We start from the raw sequence: 23,177 nt of genomic DNA, 5'->3' as shown, positions 1-23,177 counted from the left end.
AGCAGAAGAAGCCGCGGGAGTTAGTTTTCAGAGACGCCGACCTCTTTATTAAACGTTAAACTGTGGTAAATGGCCCTTGTGCGGTGCAAACAGTTTGCAGTGGTCATTGGTTGTGTAATAGGGGAGGAGTGTACTCTGTGGGTCAGAGCAGTGTGGATGGGCTGAATGGCTGTTTTGGAAACGTAGGTATGAGCTGTGAAGTCAGTAAGAGCAATGTTGTGGATCACGAAAGGGAAGAAATGTTTGAATAATCTGCTAAAAGTTGTTTCTCAGTAGGTTTCCAACAAACTGGCTTAAAGGGAACAAAGAATAGTACAGCACAGTACAAGCCCTTTGGTCCACAATGTTGTGCCGACCCTCAAACCCTGCCTCCCGTATAACCCTCCCCACCTTAAATTCCTCCATATACCTGTCCAGTAGTCTCTTAAACTTCAGTAGTGTATCTGCCTCCACCACTGACTCAGGCAGTGCATTCCACTCACCAACCACTCTCTGAGTTAAAAACCTTCCTCTAATATCCCCCTTGAACTTCTCACCCCTTACCTTAAAGCCATGTCCTCTTGTATTGAGCAGTGGTGCCCTGGGGAAGAGGCACTGGCTGTCCACTCTATCTATTCCTCTTAATATCTTGTATAACCCTATCATGTCTCCTCTCATCCTTCTCTCCAAAGAGTAAAGCCGATATAACCATTTAACAATTACAGCATGGAAACAGGCCATCTCAGCCCTTCTTGCTCCCTTAATGCATACTCTCTAAACCAGGCAGCATCCTGGTAAATCTCCTCTGTACCCTTTTGAAGGAGTGGATATTGCTTATTTTGATTTTTAGTTGTATTGATAAGATCCCAGGGACTGTTGGTTAATGAGATTGGGGCACAGGGAACTGGGGTGATATACTGGCAATGGAGTTAGACATGAGAGTGTAGATACTGGAACTTAGAGCAACAAAATAGAACAAATAAAAATCTGAACAAAATCTTTTTTTTAAAAAAACAAAATCTCTATCTGTACATAGTGGGGAAGGAATTGACATTTTGTATTGAGCCCTGCATCTGAGCTAAAATGGGTTGAGAGCTGGTTCAGTGACAGCTTGAAGTCAGACTAGAAACAACTGAACTGAACTGCTAGAAAGTTTTTGCAAGTCGGGCAGCATCTATGGCGAAGGAAACTGTCTTTCCTGTCAATGCGTCTTCATTAGAGCTGGAAAAGTGAGAAAGCAAGCACATTAAATGTTTCAGGGAGGGGTGGTAAGGATGCAAAGGTAGATTGAAACTGGCTGTTCATAATTTAAATTCTATTAGAGACCAGTAAGAAAGAGTATAAATTGAAACTGAGAAATCCAGCAATATCTTTGGGGGTTGGTGTGGGAGTATTACTTGACAGTATAGCTCCTTTAGATGCCATAATAAATCCTAACAGTGCCAATGTGTTCTGATCAAAGGGAAGTTGCTGCTTGTTAAGCTTGTGTAAGGCAATGCAGAGCAAATGATGGAAATGAGAGTGGGGGTCAGATCAGTGAAGGAAGAACTACTGGAAGCTCTGGGTTATTCCTGGCAGACTGAACAGTGTACAGCAAAGCTGTCAGCATGTCTGGGTGAAGCTTTGGAATTGTACCAGAGGTCTGTGAAGACTTGGCCCCAGTTTTCAGCAAACTGAATGGCTTAACGAGTTTTAAGGTATTAGCAGTACCGCAAAGTACGAAAATGGGAAATCAACCGGATCTTGTTGCAAGGTGGAGCAGGGGCAAGGGGCCCAATTTCTCATACTAATTTTGTTTGTTATTCACCCAGATGAATGCAAAAAGTTGAATCAAATTTGAAACCTTTATGAAGCTTCTGTTAACTCTGCATTTATGGGTTTCATACCAGCTTGGTAACCAATTGCAGTGTTGCAGAAGTTGCAGTGCCTCAGGAAGGTATTACCTTCTCAGTGGCAATTGTGGATAGGTATTTAAATATTCAATCAGCCACATCACCTGAACAAATAATTAGAAAGGGACATTAAAGAGCAACACAAGCCACAGAAAATAATTTTGGGTTTCGAGATCAAAATTGTAGATGCTAGCAATCTGAAATAAAAACACTGCTGAGAGCACGGGGGGGGGGGTGGGGAGGGGGGGGTAGAAACAGGTGAAGAATCTTGGACCAGAGATGTTAACAATTCTTTCTACATTTGCTGTTTCCTGCAACTTCTGTTTTTTAAAACTTAAAGTTGGATTGTCACTGCAAAGGAATTCTGTTCAGATTTAATTATTGTGTAATTGCCCCTTTTTGCGTTCAGTATTCAGGATTTTCATCCATGTTATTTTGTCCGAAATGTATATATGACATTTGCAAGCAGATTTTATTTTGTAATGGTGATCGACTGTTATTTTGCAGCCATTTTTTTTGGTAGCATCAGAACTTAAGCCCTGCCAGCCAACCAGAGCTTAGTCACCTGCTGTATGATGACAGGTAATTAAGGATGAGTTTGAAGAAGGTGATTAGCTTTATTTGTCACATGTACATCAGAACATCATAACTTGCAGTTTATGTCAAATCAAATTCTGGACAGCCTACTACTGTCCCCACCCTTCTGGTGCCAACATAGCATGGCCACAATTTACCAACCCCAACTGTACCTATTTGGAATCTGGGAAGCACCTGGAGAAAACCTGTGCAATCAAGGGAGAATGTACAAACTTTTCATAGGCAGCGGCAGGAGATGAACCCTGATCAGTGATCCCTGGTGCTGTAATGCTGGTATGCTAACTACTACACTTCTGAGTTTCCCAAATTTGTGGGTAATAGACTCCATTTGCCTTGATGTGCATCATTTAAAATGTTCTAAAAATGACGATACGTAGCTACAGTACACGACTTCAGTACTTTGAATAAAGTAAAAATTACAGAATGTGGATCTGAAAGCAAAGTGCTGGAAGATGAAAGCTGCAAAGGCTATGAATCTTAAATTCCATCCTGCAGAGTACCAAAGGCACGCACGAGTGTATGTAAGATTAATCCAGTAGAGTTTTGGACACTTAGAGAATCAAGGAGTGTATCAGTGGGGCAAGAAAGCAGACATGAGATTGATAATTGCCTTTACAAAAAGTGTGATGCAAGATCTGTCTGATCCACTGAGAAATAACAGCAATTTGCTTTTATTCCACTTTTTGACCTGCAAAAAAACTGATTAACATTGATTATCTTATGTTTGGTACTTGGTCAAATATTATTTAAGAGTGCTTTCTTTATAATAGAATGTAAGAAACAAAACACTTGGTCCCTTGAACCTGCTTTAACAGTAAATGATGGTCTGTGCCTCCACTTTTCCACTTCCTCTTCTGAACTCTCTAACCATGACATACACCATCTCTCTGCTTTTTTAAAAAAATTAAATGCAACCTTTTTTTTTCTCTACAAAGCTGATATCAGATCAACTTTGCTGCTGTTATGTGTTCAAAAATGGGCCAGTTGATCTAGCAAGCCAGCCAGACCTCATTAAAATAAGGGCAGTTACCAGCTTCAAAGCTTTGTTTTTTGTACTGTGTGCATATTCTTTGATTTTCTGTGCGTTCAAGAATTTAATGATTCTACTCATATATGAACTCAGTTGTGTCTGGCTCTGCAGTAGAAAAAGATACAGTTCCAGCCACAGGCAAGGTCTTCGAGGACTGGCAAGTAGCTAATATTGCTTCATTATTGAAGAAGGGAGATAATCTTGTAAACAATAAACTGGTGAGCTTTGTGCCAGTGGTAGATATATTACTGGAGAGGATTCTTAGGGATAAGATTTATGAATAGTTGAAGCCATGGCTTAATTAGAAAGAGTCAACATGGCTTTAATGGGGCAAATCATGACTTGCTAACTTGACTGAGTTTATCAAGAAGGTGATGAAGGTGTTTGGAGGTAACCTATGGATTTTTACAATGTTTGACAAGATCCTCATGAGACATGAACTAGGAATTAAGATTATGGGATCCATAATGAATTGACTGTTTGGATTCAGAATGAAGACCGTAAGACATGGGAGCAGAACTCAGAATGAGTCTGCTCCACCATTCTATCATGGTTGATTTATAAGCCCTCTCAATCCCATACTCCTGCCTTCTCCCACAACCTTTGATGCCCTGATTAATCAAGAAACTATCAGCCTCCATCTTAAATATACCCAATAACATGGCTTGCAGAGCCAACTGTGGCATTGAATTCCACAGATTCACTACCCTCTATCTAAAGAAATGGATGTCTGCATTCTGAGGCTGTGCCCTCTTGTCATAGATCACACCCATAATAGGAAACATCCTCTCCACATCCACTCTATCGAGACCTTTCAATACTTGATAGTTTTCAATGAGGTGCCCACACATTCTTCTCCATAAACTCCAGCAAATACAGGACCAGAGCCATCAAACGTTTCTTATGTTAAGCTCATTCTTGGGATCAGTCTCATGAACTTCTCTAATGCCAGCATGTCTTTCCTTAGATAAGGGGCCCCAAACTTCACAATACTCCAGGTATGGTCTGATCAAAGCCTCAGCATTATATCCTTGCTTTATTTTGTAGTCCTCTTGAAATTAATGCCAAAATTGCATTTGTCTTCCTTAACACTGACTCAACCTACAAGTTAACCTTTAGAAAATTCTGCGTGAGGACTCCCAAGTCCATTTGTGCCTTTGAATTTTCTCCTCATTTAGAAAACAGTCCATACCTTTATTCCTTCTATTAAAGTGCACACCTACACTGTTTTCCATCTGTCACTTTTCTGTTCATTCTGCTAATCTAAGGCCATCTGTAGACAGCCATCAATTCCTTCATCCTGATAATTGGCATATGACGTGAAAAGAAGCAGTCCCAACACTGACCCCTGCAAAATAATTCTAGTCACTGGCAGCTGACCAGAAAAGGTCCCCTTTATTACGACTGTTTGTCTCTTGCCAGTCAGCCAGTGCTCTGTCCATGCTAGTGTGTTTACTGTAATGCCATGGACTCTTGTCTTGTTCAGCAGCCTCATGTGTGGTACCTTGTCAAAGGTCTTCTGAAAATCCAAATAAATAACATCCACTGACTCCTTTGTCTATCCTGCCTGTTATTTCCTCAAAGAATTCCAACAGATTATTCAGGCAAGATTTTGACTGTCTGAGGCCTTTGTTAGTGCTACTGGGGAGGCTTTAAACTAGATTTGCAGGGGGATGGGAACCAGAGTGCCAGAGCTGACAGTGTGGCTGGGGTGAAAATAAATGATGTTGAAGGTTTAAGCAAATCCGCTGATAGAAAGGTTGTGAGTGGTGGTAAAAATCTTCTGAGGTGTATATATTTCAATGCTAGGAGTATTGCGGGGAAGGCGGATGAGTTGAGGGCGTGGATTGACACGTGGAATTATGATGTTGTAGCAATTAGTGAAACTTGACTACAGGAGGGGCAGGACTGGCAGCGATGTTCCAGGGTTCCGATGTTTCAGATGTGATCGAGGCAGAGGAATGAAAGGTGGGGGAGTAGCATTGCTTGTTAGGGAAAATATTACAGCAGTGCTCAGGCAGGACAGATTAGAGGGCTTGTCTACTGAGTCCTTATGGGTGGAGCTGAGAAACAGGAAAGGTATGGCCACATTAGTGGGATTGTATTACAGACCACCCAATAGTCAACAAGACTTGGAAGAGCAAATCTGCAGAGAGATAGCAGGCAACTGCAGGAAACATAAAGTTGTGGTGGTAGGGGATTTTAATTTTCCATACATTGATTGGGACTCCCATACTGTTAGGGGTCTAGATAGTTTAGAGTTTGTAAAATGTGTTCAGGAAAGTTTTCTAAATCAATATATAGAGGGACCAACTAGAGGGGATGCAATATTGGATCTCCTGTTAGGTAACGAATTAGGGCAAGTGATGGAAGTCTGTGTAGGGGAGCACTTTGGTTCCAGTGATCATAACACCATTAGTTTCAATTTGATCATGGACAAGGATAGATCTGGTCCTAGGGTTGAGGTTCTGAACTGGAAGAAGGCCAAATTTGAAGAAATGAGAAAGGATCTAAAAAGCGTGGATTGGGACAGGTTGTTCTCTGGCAAAGATGTGATTGGTAGGTGGGAAGCCTTCAAAGGGGAAATTTTGAGAGTGCAGAGTTTGTATGTTCCTGTCAGGATTAAAGGCAAATTGAATAGGAATAAGGAACCTTGGTTTTCAAGGGATATTGCAACTCTGATAAAGAAGAAGAGGGAGTTGTATGAAATGTATAGGAAACAGGGTAAATCAGGTGCTTGAGGAGTATAAGAAGTGCAAGAAAATACTTAAGAAAGAAATCAGGAGGGCAAAAAGAAGACATGAGGTTGCCATGGCAGTCAAAGTGAAGGATAATCCAAAGAGCTTTTACAAGTATATTAAGAGCAAAAGGATTGTAAGGGATAAAATTGGTCCTCTTCAAGATCAGAGTGGTCGGCTTTGTGCGGAACCGAAGGAAATGGGGGAGATCTTAAATAGGTTTTTTGCGTCTGTATTTACTAAGGAAACTGGCATGAAATCTATGGAATTGAGGGAATCAAGTAGTGAGACCATGGAAACTGTACGGATTGAAAAGGAGGAGGTGCTTGCTGTCTTGAGGAAAATTAAAGTGGATAAATCCCCGGGACCTGACAGAGTGTTCCCTCGGACCTTGAAGGAGACTAGTGTTGAAATTGCGGGGGCCCTGGCGGAAATATTTTAAATGTCGCTGTCTACGGGTGAAGGGGTGAAGTGCCGGAGGATTGGAGAGTGGCTCATGTTGTTCCGTTGTTTAAAAAAGGATCGAAAAGTAATCCGGGAAATTATAGGCCGGTGAGTTTAACGTCAGTAGTAGGTAAGTTATTGGAGGGAGTACTAATAGACAGAATCTACAAGCATTTGGATAGACGGGCTTATTGGGGAGAGTTAACATGGCTTTGAGCGTGGTAGGTCATGTTTGACCAATCTGTTGGAGTTTTTCAAGGAGGTTACCAGGAAAGTGGATGAAGGGAAGGCAGTGGATATTATCGACATGGAGTTCAGTAAGGCCTTTGACAAGGTCCCGCATGGGGGGTTAGTTAGGAAAATTCAGTCGCTAGGTATACATGGAGAGCTGGTAAATTGGATTAGACATTGGCTCGATGGAAGAAGCCAGAGAGTGGTGGTAGAGAATTGCTTCTCTGAGTGGAGGCCTGTGACTAGTGGTGTGCCACAGGGATCAGTGATGGGTCCATTGTTATTTGTCATCTATATCAATGATCTGAATGATAATGTGGTAAATTGGATCAGCAAGTTTGCTGATGATACAAAGATTGGAGGTGTAGTAGACAGTGAGGAAGGTTTTCAGAGCCTGCAGGGGGACTTGGACCAGCTGGAAAAATGGGCTGAAAAATGGTAGATGGAGTTTAATACTGACAAGTGTGAGGTATTGCACGTTGGAAGGACAAACCAACATAGAACATACAAGGTTAATGGTGAGGCACTGAGGAGTGCAGTGGAACAGAGGGATCTGGGAATACAGATACAAAATTCCCTAAAAGTGTCGCCACAGGTAGATAGGGTCGTAAAGAGAGCTTTTGGTACATTGGCCTTTATTAATCGAAGTATTGAGTATAAGAGCTGGAATGTTATGATGAGGTTGTATAAGGCATTGGTGAGGCCGAATCTGGAGTATTGCGTTCAGTTTTGGTCACCAAATTACAGGAAGGATATAAATAAGGTTGAAAGAGTGCAGAGAAGGTTTACAAGGATGTTGCCAGGACTTGAGAAACTCAGTTACAGAGAAAGGTTGAATAGGTTAGGACTTTATTCCCTGGAGCATAGAAGAATGAGGGGAGATTTGATAGAGGTATATAAAATTATGATGGGTATAGATAGAGTGAACGCAAGCAGGCTTTTTCCACTGAGGCAAGGGGAGAAAAAAACCAGAGGACATGGGTTAAGGGTGAGGGGGGGAATGTTTAAAGGGAACATTAGGGGGGGCTTCTTCACACAGAGTGTGGTGGGAGTATGGAATGAGCTGCCAGATGAGGTGGTAAATGCGGGTTCTTTTGTAACATTTAAGAATAAATTGGACAGATACATGGATGGGAGGTGTATGGAGGGATATGGTCCGTGTGCAGGTCAGTGGGACTAGGCAGAAAATGGTTCGGCACAGCCAAGAAGGGCCAAAAGGCCTGTTTCTGTGCTGTAGTTTCTATTGTTCAGGGTTGACTGTGGATATTGCATCCTGTCTGTCTGGATGTGCAAGCCTTGGCTGTACAATATGGAGAGCAAGCTGTTGCTCATGTAGCAAGCTCCCCCTCTCCACGCATCTGATGAACCCAAAGGAATGGCAGAGACCGATACAGTTTGGTACCAGCAGTATCGCAGGGGTTGCCAGTCAGCATTGAACTGGATGTAGAACTGCCTTAAGGATTCCAGCTCTGGGTTTACTCCCAATACCTTCCTCATGAGTGGGTATAGCTGGAAGTTTGAGATCAGAGTTTTTCTTCTCCTAGGTGTGCTGATAACAATGGCTGACGAGCCCCATCTTTACTTTATACTTTATTGTTGCCAAACAGTTGATACTAGAACATACAATCATCACAGCGATATTTGATTCTGCACTTCCCGCTCCCTGGAGTACAAATCGATAGTAAATATTAAAAATTTAAATTATAAATCATAAATAGAGAATGGAAAGTAAGGTAGTACAAAAAAAACCAAGAGGCAGCTCCGGACATTTGGGGGGTACCACCCTGATCCGGGTCAGGATCCGTTCAGCAGTCTTATTACAGTTGGAAAGAAGCTGTTCCCAAATCCGGCCATATGAGTCTTCAAGCTCCTGAGCCTTCTCCCGGAGGGAAGAGGGACAAAAGGTGTGTTGGCTGGGTGGGTTGTGTCCTTGATTATCCTGGCAGCGCTGCTCCAACAGTGTGTGATGTAAAGTGAGTCCAAGGACGGAAGATTGGTTTGTGCCATGTGCTGCGCTGTGTTCACGATCTTCTGTAGATTCTTCTGGTGTTGGACAGGACAACTTCCATACCAGGTTGTGATGCACCCTAGGAGAATGCTTTCTATGGTGCATCTATGAAAATTAGTGAGGGTTTTAGGGGACAGGCCAAATTTCTTCAGCTTTCTCAGGAAGTAAAGGAGCTGGTGGGCCTTCTTGACAGTGGACTCTGCTTGGTTGGACCAAGTCAGGTCATTTGTGATATTGACCCCGAGGAACTTGAAGATTTTGACCTGTCCACTTCCGCACCACCGATGAAATTGGGTCGTGCAGTCCGCTACTCCTCCTGAAGTCAACAACCAATTCCTTCGTCTTGCTGACGTTGAGGGATAGGTTATTGTCTTTGCACCATGCCACCAGATTGACTGGTTTTTAAGATGCCAGTAACCCGCCTCTGCCCCTTTTGTCAGTTGAAACAGTTCTGCTGAGCTTAGTAGCTAACCCACATATAAAGGCCAGGAACTGGACTTGGTTGTCAGAGGCTATTTGAGGCACACGCCATTGGGATCATTTAATAGGTAGTCATTTAGTACCACCACCACCCACCCCCCCCCCCCCCCCCGGCTATAACAACCTCAGGCAAGATTACCCGTAAGGAAACCATGCTGACTTTGGCCTGTTTTGTCATGTGCCTCTCAAACCTCATCCTTAATAATAGATTCCAACATCTTTCCAACCACAAGTCAGGCTGAGTGGTCTATAATTTCCTTTCTTCTACGTCTGTCTCTTCTTAAGAAGTGAAGTGACATTTACAAACTTTCCAGGCCTCTGGAATCTAGTGAATCTTGGAAAGATCATTACTAATGCCTCCACAATTTCTTCAGGTATCTCTTTTAGAACTCTGGGGTATAATCCATCTGGTCTAGTAACTTACCTTCGTTCAGACTTTCCAACTTCCCAAGCACCTGCTCCATAGTAATAGATGTGAACAGCCAGATGGCAAATGGAGTATAACCTGGCCAATTGTGAAGTGTTAACCTGTTGGGAGATCAAATGTAAACAGACAGTGCACAGTTAATGGCTAGACTGTTACTGGTGTCGATGAGCAGAGGGATCTTGAGGTACAAGTTCATAACTCCCTGGAAGTGGCCATACAAGTTGATGGGGTGTTAAAGAAGGTATTTGGCATGTTTGTTAATTGAGCAGCTGAGGTCAAGAATGGGAAAATTATGTTGCATCTTTAAAACTCTGGTTGGTCTGTATTTGGAGTATTGCATTCGGATCTGGTTACCCCAGGTGTTGTCTTTGAAGAAGGTACTGAAGAGGTTTACCGGGATGCTGGCTGGATGAGAGAGCCTGTGCTATAAGAAGAGATTAGACAAACTTTGGTTGTTTTCTCTAGAGCAGTGCAGACTGAGGAAATATCCGATATAAGACTGAGAGGCATAGATAGACAGACAGTATCTTTTTTTCCAGTGGTTGAAATGTCCAATACCAGAGGGCATGCATTTGAGATCAGAGGGGAGAGGTTAGGTTCATAGGAGATATCAGGGCAAGTCATTTTTTACAGTGGTAGGTGTCTGGAGTGCACTGCCTGAAGTGGTGCTGGAGATACAGTAAATACAAATGGGTCATTTAAGGGGCCCATAGATAGATGAATGTGTTGGAAATGGAAGGACATGGACATTGTGTTGGCAGAAGTGATTAGTTTATTTGAAATTAGGTATTTAATTAGTTTGACACAACATTGAGGGCTGAAAGGCCTGGTCCTGTGCTGTACTCTACTATGTTCTTGGAGTGAAGAAATTTCTTTTCATTCTGAAGTTGAGTGCCTGTCCTATTCTAGACTCCAGTCGAAGGAACCAGTCTTTGTCCATTTTCCCTGTCAGAGTTCATTATACTTTATGCTGAGCAAGCCTGGAGTTAGCAAGGCCTGACGTTTAAATCTTTGCATAAGAATTGATTTTAATTAACTTTTCCACAGTCTTTTATCAGCCAGTGTGAAATTTGAATAAATTAATTTTAAAAACTGAAGTTTGTTAACAGTATACGCCCTGTTAGCCAACTAGGTTTTGTCTCCTATTTGTTAATTGTTAGCAACTGACCTATTAATGCCTGACACGTCGCTGTTGACTGTATTAAAATAAAGAGCTTACACTGCGTTTTGGGCCACTGCATAGTTCGGCCCTTTATTTACGATGACTTGTGACTTTTTTTGTGTGTATTCTGACATGTCTAACACCAGGTGATCTCTAGGATTATTGTACAATGCTTTCATTTCTGTGACACCCTCTCATGTGTAAATGAATACTTATTCTTCTCCATAGCAAGCTGTGTGTATCCACAATCTTGATCTGAGCTATCCCACAGCACCACTTCTGGTGTTTGTACCTCCTTATCAATGTTTGTTCGTTTTGTGCCGTGTCGTATGACGTGTGCAGTTGTGCTCTTTCCATGACCGTGATTGTTGTCAAATTTTTCTACAGAAGTGGTTTGCCATTTGCTGCCTTCTGAGCAGTGGTTTTCCAAGACAGGTGACCCAGGCCATTATCAATACTCCTCAGATTATCTGCCTGGTGTCGGTAGTTGTATAACTAGGACTTGTGATATGCACCAGCTGTTGATACAACTATTCACCACCTGATTTGACCCTGATTGGAGGAGGGGGTGCGGCTAAGCATCTTGACCAAAGGCTTGTGGAGAGAAGGAACGTCTTACACCTCCTTTGATAGAGACATAGCTTCACCCCACTGCCCACTGCCAACTATATCAGTGACGTGCCTTTAAAACCCTCACTGGACTCTATTATTACATTCTTGCTGCTTCCCACTTTAAACTCTATAAGTGTGAGCTTGTTCAAGAGTGTTTACATACTGATTAGAACTAAATTGTGTCTTGCTGCTTGTGTCTATTGACCAAATTTCCTCTTGGTCAAGCAAAGCTTTTAAAGATGATAACACACACAAAAGGCTGGAGGTACTCAGCAGACTAGGCAGCATCTATGGAAAAGAGTAAAGCTTTTAAATATACTTGGTTTTCAGTCTTTAAAAGTTCTTTATCTCTCTGCCTTGTACAGTCCTCTGCAATCTTTGAATTTTTAAGCTGCATGGTGTTTTATTTCTGTTTTCATCCTCACTAGTAGTAGCTTCACTTTCAACTGACTAGTTCTCTAAGTTATGCAATTCCCTCTGACCCCTTCCCACTTCAAAAAAAATAAACTTATCTTCATTGTGAAGTTGTGTCAAATTTTGATACTTTACAAACTCTCCATAAGTAGATCGGCATGTTTCTTTTCCCCTTCTTTTGATTTTGCATTATCCCAAAGTACTTTAACAAATGATAAGCTTTAGAGATGTAGTCACTCTTATAGGGGAATCCTTCCATTATACACTGGTGTATGTACCAGAAGAATATTGTTTCAATATTGTTTTTTTTTGAGGGCCAGTTATTGGCCAGATCTGACGATAGTATTGTCCAGAAAATTTTCAGATGTCAGGAATGAGGCAGAAACCTTTTGGCTGCAGCCATTGCAGAGTACTGGTCAAATCAGACAGGTTGAACCTGCATCAACGAGCAAGGAGGTAAAGATTAACAGTAGCAGAAGGAACCTGAGCACATACTTTCCCTTCATACCACAAACTGGTCTGGACTGTTTTAGGTAAGAAACCTGTTTCGCGGGTACTAACAGAATCACAAGCTGATAAATAATCTAGAAGGATATGGAACCAAATGCACGGCAAGTTACTAAAAGATTGCAAACGGGTAAGCAAATGTAAAGAAAGTCTAAGTTACAAAGAAAAACAATCTGGATTCTAATCCAACAACACCAAGGATAAACAAAGCGATTCTACAGGTATTGGAAATTGAAAGTAATAAATACAAATGTTGAAGAAGCTCAACAGGTCAGGCATTATCTATGGAAAGGAATAAAGAGTCAACATTTTGTACCCAGACCCTTCATTGCAATTGGAAAGGACAATAAAAGAAGCCAGAATAACAGTGGGGGAGGGGAAGTACAAGCTAGAAGGTGATGGGTGAAGTTGGGTCGTGGTGGAAGATGAATAGAATGGGGAATGAAAGAAGAGAGAATGGGAGGGGGAAATATTTTTGGAAGTTAGAGAAATCGATGTTCATGCCATAACGTTAGAGGCTGCCCATATGGAATATGAGGTTGTTCCTCCAACCCAAGAGTGGCCTCATCGTGAGAGTAAAGGAGGCCATGGACTAACTTGTCAGAATGGGAACTGGAATTAAAATGGATGGCTACTGGAAAATCCTGCTTGTTGGGGACAGAATTTATTGAATGAGATACAGCGTAGAATAGGCCCATCTGGCTGTTTGAGCTATGCTGCGCAGCAACCACCAATCAACCGTAGCCTAACCATGGGACAATTTGCAATGGCCAATTAACCTGCTAACTGATATGTCTTTGGACTGTTGGGGTAAACCAGAACACCTGGAGAAAACATACATTCCACAGGGAAGATGTACAACCACTGATGTATAGATGACTTCAGAATTAAACTCCTAACTCCCACAACCCTAGCTGTAATAGCATTGTGCTAACTGCTATGCTACCATGGCACCCAAGATGGGCCTATTTCTGGTAATTTTTCCCCTCCCCCTTCCCTCTTCTTCCATTCCTTACTCTGGCTCCTCTGCCTCTCTCTTCATCTGCCTATCACCTCCACCTGGTGCCCCTCTTGCTTCCCTTTCTCTCATGGTCCACTGTCCTCTCCTAGCAGATTCCTCCTCCTTCAACCCTTTACCTTTTCCACCTATCACCACCCAGTTCCTCACTGCCTGACCTACTGAGTTCCTCCCGCATTTTGTGTGTTAGTCTGGATTTCCAGCATCTATGTTATCTCTTGTGTGTATAATGTAGTTCAATTTCTGATGTGGGAAATTAGAAATTTAAATAGAACATAGAAGAGTACAGCACATTACAGGCCCTTCGCCCCACACTGTTGTGCCAACCCTCAAACCCTGCCTCCCATATACCCCCCCACTTTAAATTCCTCCATATACCTGTCTAGTAGTCTCTTAAACTTCACTAGTATATCTGCCTCCACCACTGACTCAGGCAGTGCATTCCATGCACCAACCACTCTCTGAGTAAAAAAACCTTCCTCTAATATCCCCCTCGAACTTCCCACCCCTTACCTTAAAGCCATGTCCTCTTGTATTGAGCAGTGGTGCCCTGGGGAAGAGGTGCTGGCTATCCACTCTATCTATTCCTCTTTATACAAACATTTGTATCTTGTACACCTCTATCATGTCTCCTCTCATCCTCCTCCTCTCCAAAGAGAAAAGCCCAGCTCCCTTAATCTCTGATCATAATGCATACTCTCTAAACCAGGCAGCATCCTGGTAAATCTCCTCTGTACCCTTTCCAATGCTTCCACATCCTTCCTATAGTGAGGCGACCAGAACTGGACACAGTACTCCAAGTGTGGCCTAACCAGAGTTTTATAGAGCTGCATCATTACATTGCAACCCTTAAACTCTATCCCTCGACTTATGAAAGCTAACACCCCATAAGCTTTCTTAACTACCCTGTCTACCTGTTAGGCAACTTTCTGGGATCTGCGGACATATACCCCCAGATCCTTCTGCTCCTCCACACTACCAAGTATCCTGCCATTTACTTTGTACTCTGCCTTGGAGTTTGTCTTTCCAAGGTGTACCGCTTCGCACTTCTCCAGGTTGAACTCCATCTGCCACTTCTCAGCCCACTTCTGCATCCTATCAATGTCTCTCTGCAATCTTCGACAATCCTCTACACTATCTACAACACCACCAACCTTTGTGTCGTCTGCAAACTTGCCAACCCACCCTTCTACCCCTACATCCAGGTCATTAATAAAAATCGCGAAAAGTAGAGGTCCCAGAACAGATCCTTGTGGGACACCACTAGTCACAACCCTCCAATCTGAATGTACTCCCTCCACCATGACCCTCTGCCTTCTGCAGGTAAGCCAATTCTGAATCCACCTGGCCAAACTTCCCTGGATCCCATGCCTTCTGACTTTCTGTATAAGCCTATGTATCCCGTGACGGGAATAAAGAACCAGCAGAGATGGAGAACACTTTGGTGTCCAGTGTTGCTAGAAACTACTAATATTTATTTGTAACTATGCAATGCAGTAACATAAATGTAGATAAATCAAATAGGTTAGCAGTGATTTTATTTTTATATGTGTGTGTGTGTATATATGTGTGTGTGTATATGTGTATGTGTGTGTGTGTGTGTGTATGTGTATATATATGTGTGTGTATGTATGTAAAACCAAGCTTTAAGTCTAGGGGTAAAAAGATACAGTCTTATGATGATGAGTAAAGTTCAGTTCAGTTCGTGGTATTTAGTTGAGTAGTGATGGAGAGAGAGGGAGAGATTTGAGTCTTCAGGTGAGCTGACACTGTTGATCTTCTCGTTGTCCTTCGAAATCCTTTAAAAGTCACTGACTGTGACTTTAGCAAAGGGGACCAGTTTTCTGTGGTGGAGCTATCCCCCAGGCAAGGGTGGACACATGAACAGCTCCCTACCAGTCAACCCCTTTCTCTTTTCACTACAAGAGCGATGGATCATCTGCCTGATCGATCCTCCAAAACCCACTTTTCCTGCGGGCACAACAGTGCTCATTCAGTGTCCAGAGCGTGTGCCTGAGGTCTATCATCTGACCTCCTATTTTATCTTATCGTGCTGAGCATCAACTGTCATTCAAATAACTCCTCCTTCCTCTCTGAAGAAATGCAAGCAGGCAAACGTCCTTGAAGTGTCAACAACCTGCTGAAGATCATAACATCAAGTGTCCATTAAATAACGCCACTTTCGGTCACCATAGCAACTTACAAGCTGCTCGGTGCCATCTCCAACTCCAACTCAGCAGAAATCCAAAAATTACTTCCAGTGCCTTAGAGTGACAGTCCAACAGTTAGTCTTCGTCTCTCTCTCTCTCTCTCTCTCTCTCTTTTTCAAAACAACATGGCGGTGTTAAATAACTCTCTCTTTTCAAAAGCACAGTTCATAGGGGTAAACGAGCACAGTTCATAGGGGTAATTCAGGACCCCGTCACACTACTGTGTGGAACCTTGTCAAATGCCTTACTAAAATCCATGTAGATCACATCCACTGCACTACCCTCATCTGTATGCCTGGTCACCACCTCAAAGAACTCTATCAGGCTTGTTAGACACGATCTGCCCTTCACAAAGCCATGCCGACTGTCCCTGATCAGACCATGATTCTCTAAATGCCCAGAATCTTTTCCAACATCTTTCCCACCACAGACGTAAGGCTCACTGGTCTATAGTTACCCGGACTATCCCTACTACCTTTTTTGAACAAGGGGACAACATTTGCCTCCCTCCAATCCTCCGGTACCATTCCTGTGGACAACAAGGACATAAAGATCCTAGCCAGAGGCTCATCAATCTCTTCCCTCGCCTCGTGGAGCAGCCTGGGGAATATTCCGTCAGGCCCTGGGGACTTATCCATCCTAACGTATTTTAACAACTCCAACACCACCTCTCCCTTGATATCAACATGCTCCAGAACATCATCCTCACTCATATTGTCTTCGCCATCATCAAGTTCCCTCTCATTGGTGAATACCGAAGAGAAGTATTCATTGAGGACCTCGCTCACTTCCACAGCCTCCAGGCACATCTTCCCACCTTTATCTCTAATCGGTCCTACCTTCAATCCTGTCATCCTTTTGTTCTTCACATAATTGAAGAATGCCTTGGGATTTCCTTTACCCTACTCGCCGAGGCCTTCTCATGCCCCCTTCTTGCTCTTCTCAGCCCCTTAAGCTCCTTTCTTGCTTCCCTATATTCCTCAATAAACCCATCTGATCCTTGCTTCCTAAACCTCATGTATGCTGCCTTCTTCCACCTGACTAGATTTTCCACCTCACTTGTCACCCATGGTTCCTTCACCCTACCATTTTTTATCTTCCTCACCGGGACAAATTTATCCCTAACATCCTACAAGAGATCTCTAAACATCAGCCACATGTCCATAGTACATTTCCCTGCAAAAACATCATCCCAATTCACACCCGCAAGTTCTAGCCTTATAGCCTCATAATTTCCCCTTCCCCAGTTAAAAATTTTCCTGTCCTGTCTGATTCTGTCCTTTTCCATGATAATGCTAAAGGCCAGGGAGCAGTGCTCACTGTCCCCCAGTTGCTCACCCACTGAGAGATCTGTGACCTGACCCGGTTCGTTACCTAGTACTAGATCTAGTATGGTATTCTCCCTAGTTGGCCTGTCAACATACTGTGATAGGAATCCGTCCTGGACACACTTAACAAACTCTGCCCCATCCAAACCCTTGGAACTAATCAGGTGCCAATCAATATTAGGGAAGTTAAAGTCACCCATGATAACAACCCTGTTATTTTTGCACCTTTCCAAAATCTGCCTCCCAATCTGCTCCTCTGTAGCTCTGCTGCTACCAGAGGGCCTATAGAATACTCCCAATAGAGTAACTGCTCCCTTCCTGTTCTTGACTTCCACCCATACTGACTCAAAAGAGGATTCTGCTACGTTACTCACCCTTTCTGTAGCTGTAATAGTATCCCTGACCAGTAATGCCACCCCTCCTCCCCTATCTCCCCCCTCTGGTTGGACCTTTACCAGAAAGAGCTCCCTTTATCTGTGTAGCATACTAGTTATTAGTACTGAGTCAGTGGGATATTGAGGACACCTCATTGAGGATGTAATGGGCATATTAAATTTATTCGGGTAATCCATTTCTTTAATTGGCCTCATTCTGAGCAAATCTTTGGTATTTCTCCATTTTAATTAAAGCTTCTAATTCTCACATTAGGTGGTAGCAATCAGCTCTGAAGTCCTGGATTGAAAATGTCTAGAATAACCCATAATTTCTTATCTTACTGCAACCAGCTAACTACAGACCTGTAACTTGCAGTTTATTGGGCCTCAATGAGACTTTACTAGTAAAGCAAGCTAACTTCCCAATATATTGATTCATTATGTACTGCGTTATATGATGTGACGATCATGCTCTTTCTTTGAACTTGATTGTTCTTGGCATCCCAATGTATTACTGCTGTTATATAAAGCTGGGTGAATGTTACTTCGAGGTGTTGTCATTTGAAGGACTGGTTCTGTCTTATAAATGTAATTATTTATTTATGACCAATGGCTTTTCAAAACAATTTCTGATTTGTAATCCTATGACAAATCACTTCTTGCGTTTCACTGCTTTAACTAGTCATTATTGATCTCTTTATTTTCTAAACATTCTTGAAAAACTTAACCCAGTGATTACCACAGTAGAAAGAAAAGCAAGGTATTAAAGTGTGTTGTTATTTGTTTGTATTTGAGTGGATGTAGGTGTTCATATACAGAAAACAAATTTGTCATGTAACTAATGACTGCATTCAGTTTTGGTGATTTTATGTAACAAAAATGCACTTATCTTGAAGGCAGTGCAGTGCATTACTACATTCCTTCTACAGATGAAGGGGCTGCCTTTTGAGGAAAAAGTTGAGTTTGGAAGAAATGGGGTGATATTATTGAAGCACTGTACTAAGGGAGGTTTGATAGGGTAGATGGGAGGCTGTTTCTCCTAATTGGGGAGCAGCTTAGAGCTAGGAAGAACACTTTAGAGTAAGATATTAACTTTAAGACTGAGGTAAAGTTGTATTTTATTTGCATAATGAAACTTAATTAAATTTGCATCTTGCATCATTATAAGTAACCAAAGATCTCTTTACAATATTCAGTAAGGAGACAAAGACCATGTGCCGTGCTAAAATGTCTGACACTCCTGCATAGATACAAGACTTCCTTGATCTTGTTCATTCCTCTTACACTAAAAGCCCAAGTTTCTTTTACCTTTTATATGCATGATAACTTTATGTATGGTAAATGGACGTAAAGATCTTTCTGAACACTAAAATATAGTCTCTTTGTAAATATATTCTGCTTTTCTCTTCTGCCTACTTGTTTCCATATGACCTGTTTGTGACAATGGTATTAGGGTTAGGGTTTGTCACCTATTTGCACTGAACTCCAGTAGCTTGTTTCAGGCAAACAACAGGAATTCTGCAGATGCTGGAAATTCAAGCAACATACATCAAAGTTGCTGGTGAACGCAGCAGGCCAAGCAGCATCTATAGGAAGAGGCGCGGTCGACGTTTCAGGCCGAGACCCTTCGTCAGGACTAACTGAAGGAAGAATGACTCACACTTCCTTCAGTTAGTCCTGACGAAGGGTCTCGGCCTGAAACATCGACCGCGCCTCTTCCTGTAGATGCTGCTTGGCCTGCTGCATTCACCAGCAACTTTGATGTATGTAGCTTGTTTCAGGGCTGTGTGTGTGTGCTGTGATTCTGCTATTCAAGTTATTATTCCAGTTGCTTGTATGCAGATAGATTTTAAAAAGTGCAGCAGCTGCAAGTTAGCATTAATTTGGTATCCGGACAGTCTTTTTCCTTGAGGGGTAGGAGAGGCACATTAAACTCATTCGGGTAGTTTTTTTTTAATTGGCCTCACCCATTTTTATTTAGTTCAATTTGTTGAAGGTTTTATTGGGGATGGGAATCTTAAAGTCTGTGTTGTCAACAATTAGGTTCTGTCAATAGTTGAAACTAGTCTGATTAAAGTTCTAGCCTCTACTTGATACAGCATTCAAAACTCTGTATGATACTGGAGAACAATCAGCTCACTGTGGCTTTTTGTAAATTAATTTAAAACACAAGATCTGGAGTGATAAATGATTTACGATTTCAACCATTAACTCTGGGTCTCTTTCCACAAATGCTTCCAGACTTACTCAGTATCTCCAGCATTTTATGCATAGGAGCTGGAATAAGTATCTCAAATAATTTTGGTTCAACACAATGAAGCCTCACTCAATTTCTAGAAAACGTCTTTTGTAGTAGTAATTGCCCATGCTGACTGAAATAGAGTGTTAGCATGCTGCAATAATTTGCTTTCTGATTTGAATATCCATTGAGAATGAAACCAAATTTGGCTGTGATGACTTGTACAGTCAGGCATGCTGTACACAATTCACTTGATTGAGATATTGGTGAACAGTTGTAGTTCAATGGTTCAGTTTAATATCAGAATGTATACATGTGTACAATCTGAAATCTTCACTTTTTGCAGACCTCCACGAAGATGAGAAACCCAAAAAATGAATGACAGAGAAATATTAGAACCCCAAAGCACCCCTCCCCTTCCCAGAAGCAAGCAGCAGCAAAGCATCAACCCTCTGCTCCCCCCCAACTTATTTCAGCAGCGAATGTCTGCACCCACCAAGCAAGCAAAAGCAAAAACCCCAAAGAGAAACCATGATTTGAAGTCCAGCAAAAGTCCAGTAAATTCAACAGGCCATGCTCTCACTAACAAGGGACAGAAAGGTGTCTCCATTTCACAGCAAGAGTGGAGACCAACAAAACAAACCAGTTCACTGATTACAGTGTTACAGTCTGCAGTATCATTTTTATTCCAAGTTTCTACAAGTCGAAAATTGGCAGCAAACTCATCCCACCATTGAGAGTAAGAGTGCAATCGCCTGAGTACACAGGCCTCCAACAGCCTCATCCACTGTTGCAATGATGTTCCGTTCTCCCACAACGCCGCAGTTGGCAACAGCGATATCGAATCGATTTGGCCCCAGGGCCTCACCCTGAAAGCTTGTGTCTTCCAGACCGCATCCTAGGGATATCAAAAGCAGCTGGTCAACGAGCTGTGGAAGCGGGAACCATCGGTGTAAAGAACCACCGCTTGAGTGCAGTTGTAGGTCACAGACTCCGACAACCCATCCAGCTTAAAGAAAGAGACATTAAAGAAGAGAAATTAAGCCGTTTCACTGATGAGCTCGAAGAAGCCGCCCTCTAGTGACATCTTAACTCTGCTTTACCATAACTGTAATAGTTATGCAGCTATTCTTTAAATTTTGAGCTCTTTCAGAAGAGAAGTTGGATTACTTCACACATTTTGGGATATTAGAGTGGGGAGAAATAATTGATGCAATGTTATTTTCTTTTGTGCATTACTGCTGTGGTGTTCTTAAACATCTTGCTAGTTTATGTTAAGCTTATCATACGCTAAGTGTATCATAATCACTTACTGTTATATTCCTTAACAGACTTAATTCAAGGCAGTCCCCTCCATAGCAAAGTTGTTTCTTTTTTGCTTCAAGCAAAAGCTAAATGCATGACATAAGAATCCACTTTTGATATTCTTTTACCAATTACAGTGATGGCTTTGATTATGTTAGCAAACAATATCCAAGTTATTTGTATGTTAAACAATTACCTGTTGTATATCTGCACAATCCCATTTCTGTGCCCACAGATAGTAATTTAAAAATCTTTTTGCATGCAGAAAACCTTAATTTGTGGATAGCATTCAGTCTGTACCCTGATGTTTGTAGGCCGTGAGCTGTTTTGTGAGCAGGTCAGGTAGCACCCTGATTTTTTTTTTAATGGGTTTGCAATATTTTTGCAAATTACTGCAAGTTTGAGTTTGATTACTGAAGGAATAGTTTGTTGAGCTGTGATCAACATTGCCACATTTCTAGATTGGTTTTGATGGAAATAGTGAACAAAACCAAAAAAGGTATAAACTGAAGCTTGTAGACCTGATGTTATGCCCCTTTAACTGAATCTTGAGCTCTCCTATCAGTAGTTTAGTTAATTTTCCTGGTTTCCTTCAGGTGGCTGTCAAAGTGAAGTGGACATGCCTATTTCAAGGCTTTGGCACATCTTGTTGGCTGTTCCATGCTTGTGGGTTTTACTATTTAAAGAAACCCGAGAGCTTCTCAGCATGAGGAATTGCAACTGTTGTTATTTTCAACAGTTGGAATTGAGCTGTTGTCATTTTTGAGTTGGTATGAAGTGGGTTTTTTTTAAGGGGCAAGTTGGATCTAACAGGATTTTCTAGGCCTTAGAGTTCCTTGCACAAGTTTTAAAGGGGGGGGGGTGGTGTCTAGCCATATGAGGAAATTATTGTCCCAAAATAGGGAATGGGAGCTCTCTGACAGCAAACCACAAGAAAGCAAACTGGTTTACATAAGCCAAGCTAAGCAGTTGTTTGACCTAGTTTGTTTTCCTAATGCTGTCAGTTTTGAGCATACTAGCATTTTTGCATCCATGCAGCACAGTGATGAACTACTTGTCACTGGGTTTGACATTTTGTTAGGAGTGCAGAATTCTGAGACTACAAATGCGCCCTTTAAGTAAACATTCACTCAAACCTGTTCAATACCAGAAACTTTAATATACCTTACACCAGACCTGTTCTTCTACAACCACTTGTTGACAAAGAGCCTTTTGAGCAGTTGATCTTCCAATATAAGAAGTTGGTTAAGGGTTAATCTGATGATATGCTTTATTATGACAAGATTCAGGTGATCTTATTTTTTTAAGTCCTGATTTACAATTGTATCTAAACTACACATTTGTGGCAGAGTTCAGTTTGTTTATACTTACTTTTCAGATAAGGGTGATTATGTTTCCATCTGATAATAGACAATCAGTGTTTTAAGCATTTGGTAGGGACTTTTCATTATGATGCTGTGTTCTTAATTTGAGGATTGGTGTCTGTTTTGCTATTCATCAAAATCATGACTGATGTTTTTTAACCTCAGTGCCATTTCCAGTACTGTCACCATATTCATTGATTACCATTATTGCTCAAAAATCTATTAATCTGTTTCAAATGAATACACTTTTTTTTTCCACAGCAGTCAAGGATGGAAAAAATCCCAAAGATTCCTCTGTCTCTCCCCACATTTAATTCTCAAATTGTGCCCCATCTTGAAAAAATCCTGTTTGTCAAGCCCCTAGAAATTTCAATTTTGAAGACATCCCTTGACTCTTAAGAATGCAGGCCCAGTGTCCTCTGCCTCTCATTTGGCAAACCTGCCATCTCTGAAATCAGCTTAGTGAATCTTCGCAGCGCTTGTTATGGCAACTGAGTTTCTTTTCTAAGGTGACTGAAATAGTGCTTTGAGTGTGATTTCACCAAGGCCCCAGTAAATATAATGTTTCCTTCTATAATCAGGTACCCTCCTGATAAACAATTCTCTATTATTTACCCTCCTAATCGCTTGCTGTATCTGCAGGTTGACCTTCGGTGACTTCTGTATGAGTACGTTTGTCTCTTGGAAATTATCCAATCTCTCACCATTTAACAAATAATCTGCTTTCCTGTCATGTGAGGTTACCCATTAATGCACATTTTCCTCCATTATTTTCCATTTATCATGTTCTCACCTACTCAATTAACATGTCCATATTG

The 23,177-nt window shown here is 41.8% G+C and overlaps 1 protein-coding gene across 3 annotated transcripts in view; it reads left to right on the top strand.

Annotated features, from left to right (window-relative positions):
• Positions 1-23,177, top strand: part of LOC134350282 (receptor expression-enhancing protein 1-like) — a 66,419-nt gene that overhangs the window by 931 nt on the left and 42,311 nt on the right. The window lies entirely within an intron of this gene.

Source organism: Mobula hypostoma, chromosome 8 (assembly GCF_963921235.1).
Source record: "Mobula hypostoma chromosome 8, sMobHyp1.1, whole genome shotgun sequence".
NCBI lineage: Eukaryota > Metazoa > Chordata > Chondrichthyes > Myliobatiformes > Myliobatidae > Mobula > Mobula hypostoma.
Note: the sequence above shows the minus strand (reverse complement) of the source record. Positions and strands in the feature narration are given on the sequence as shown.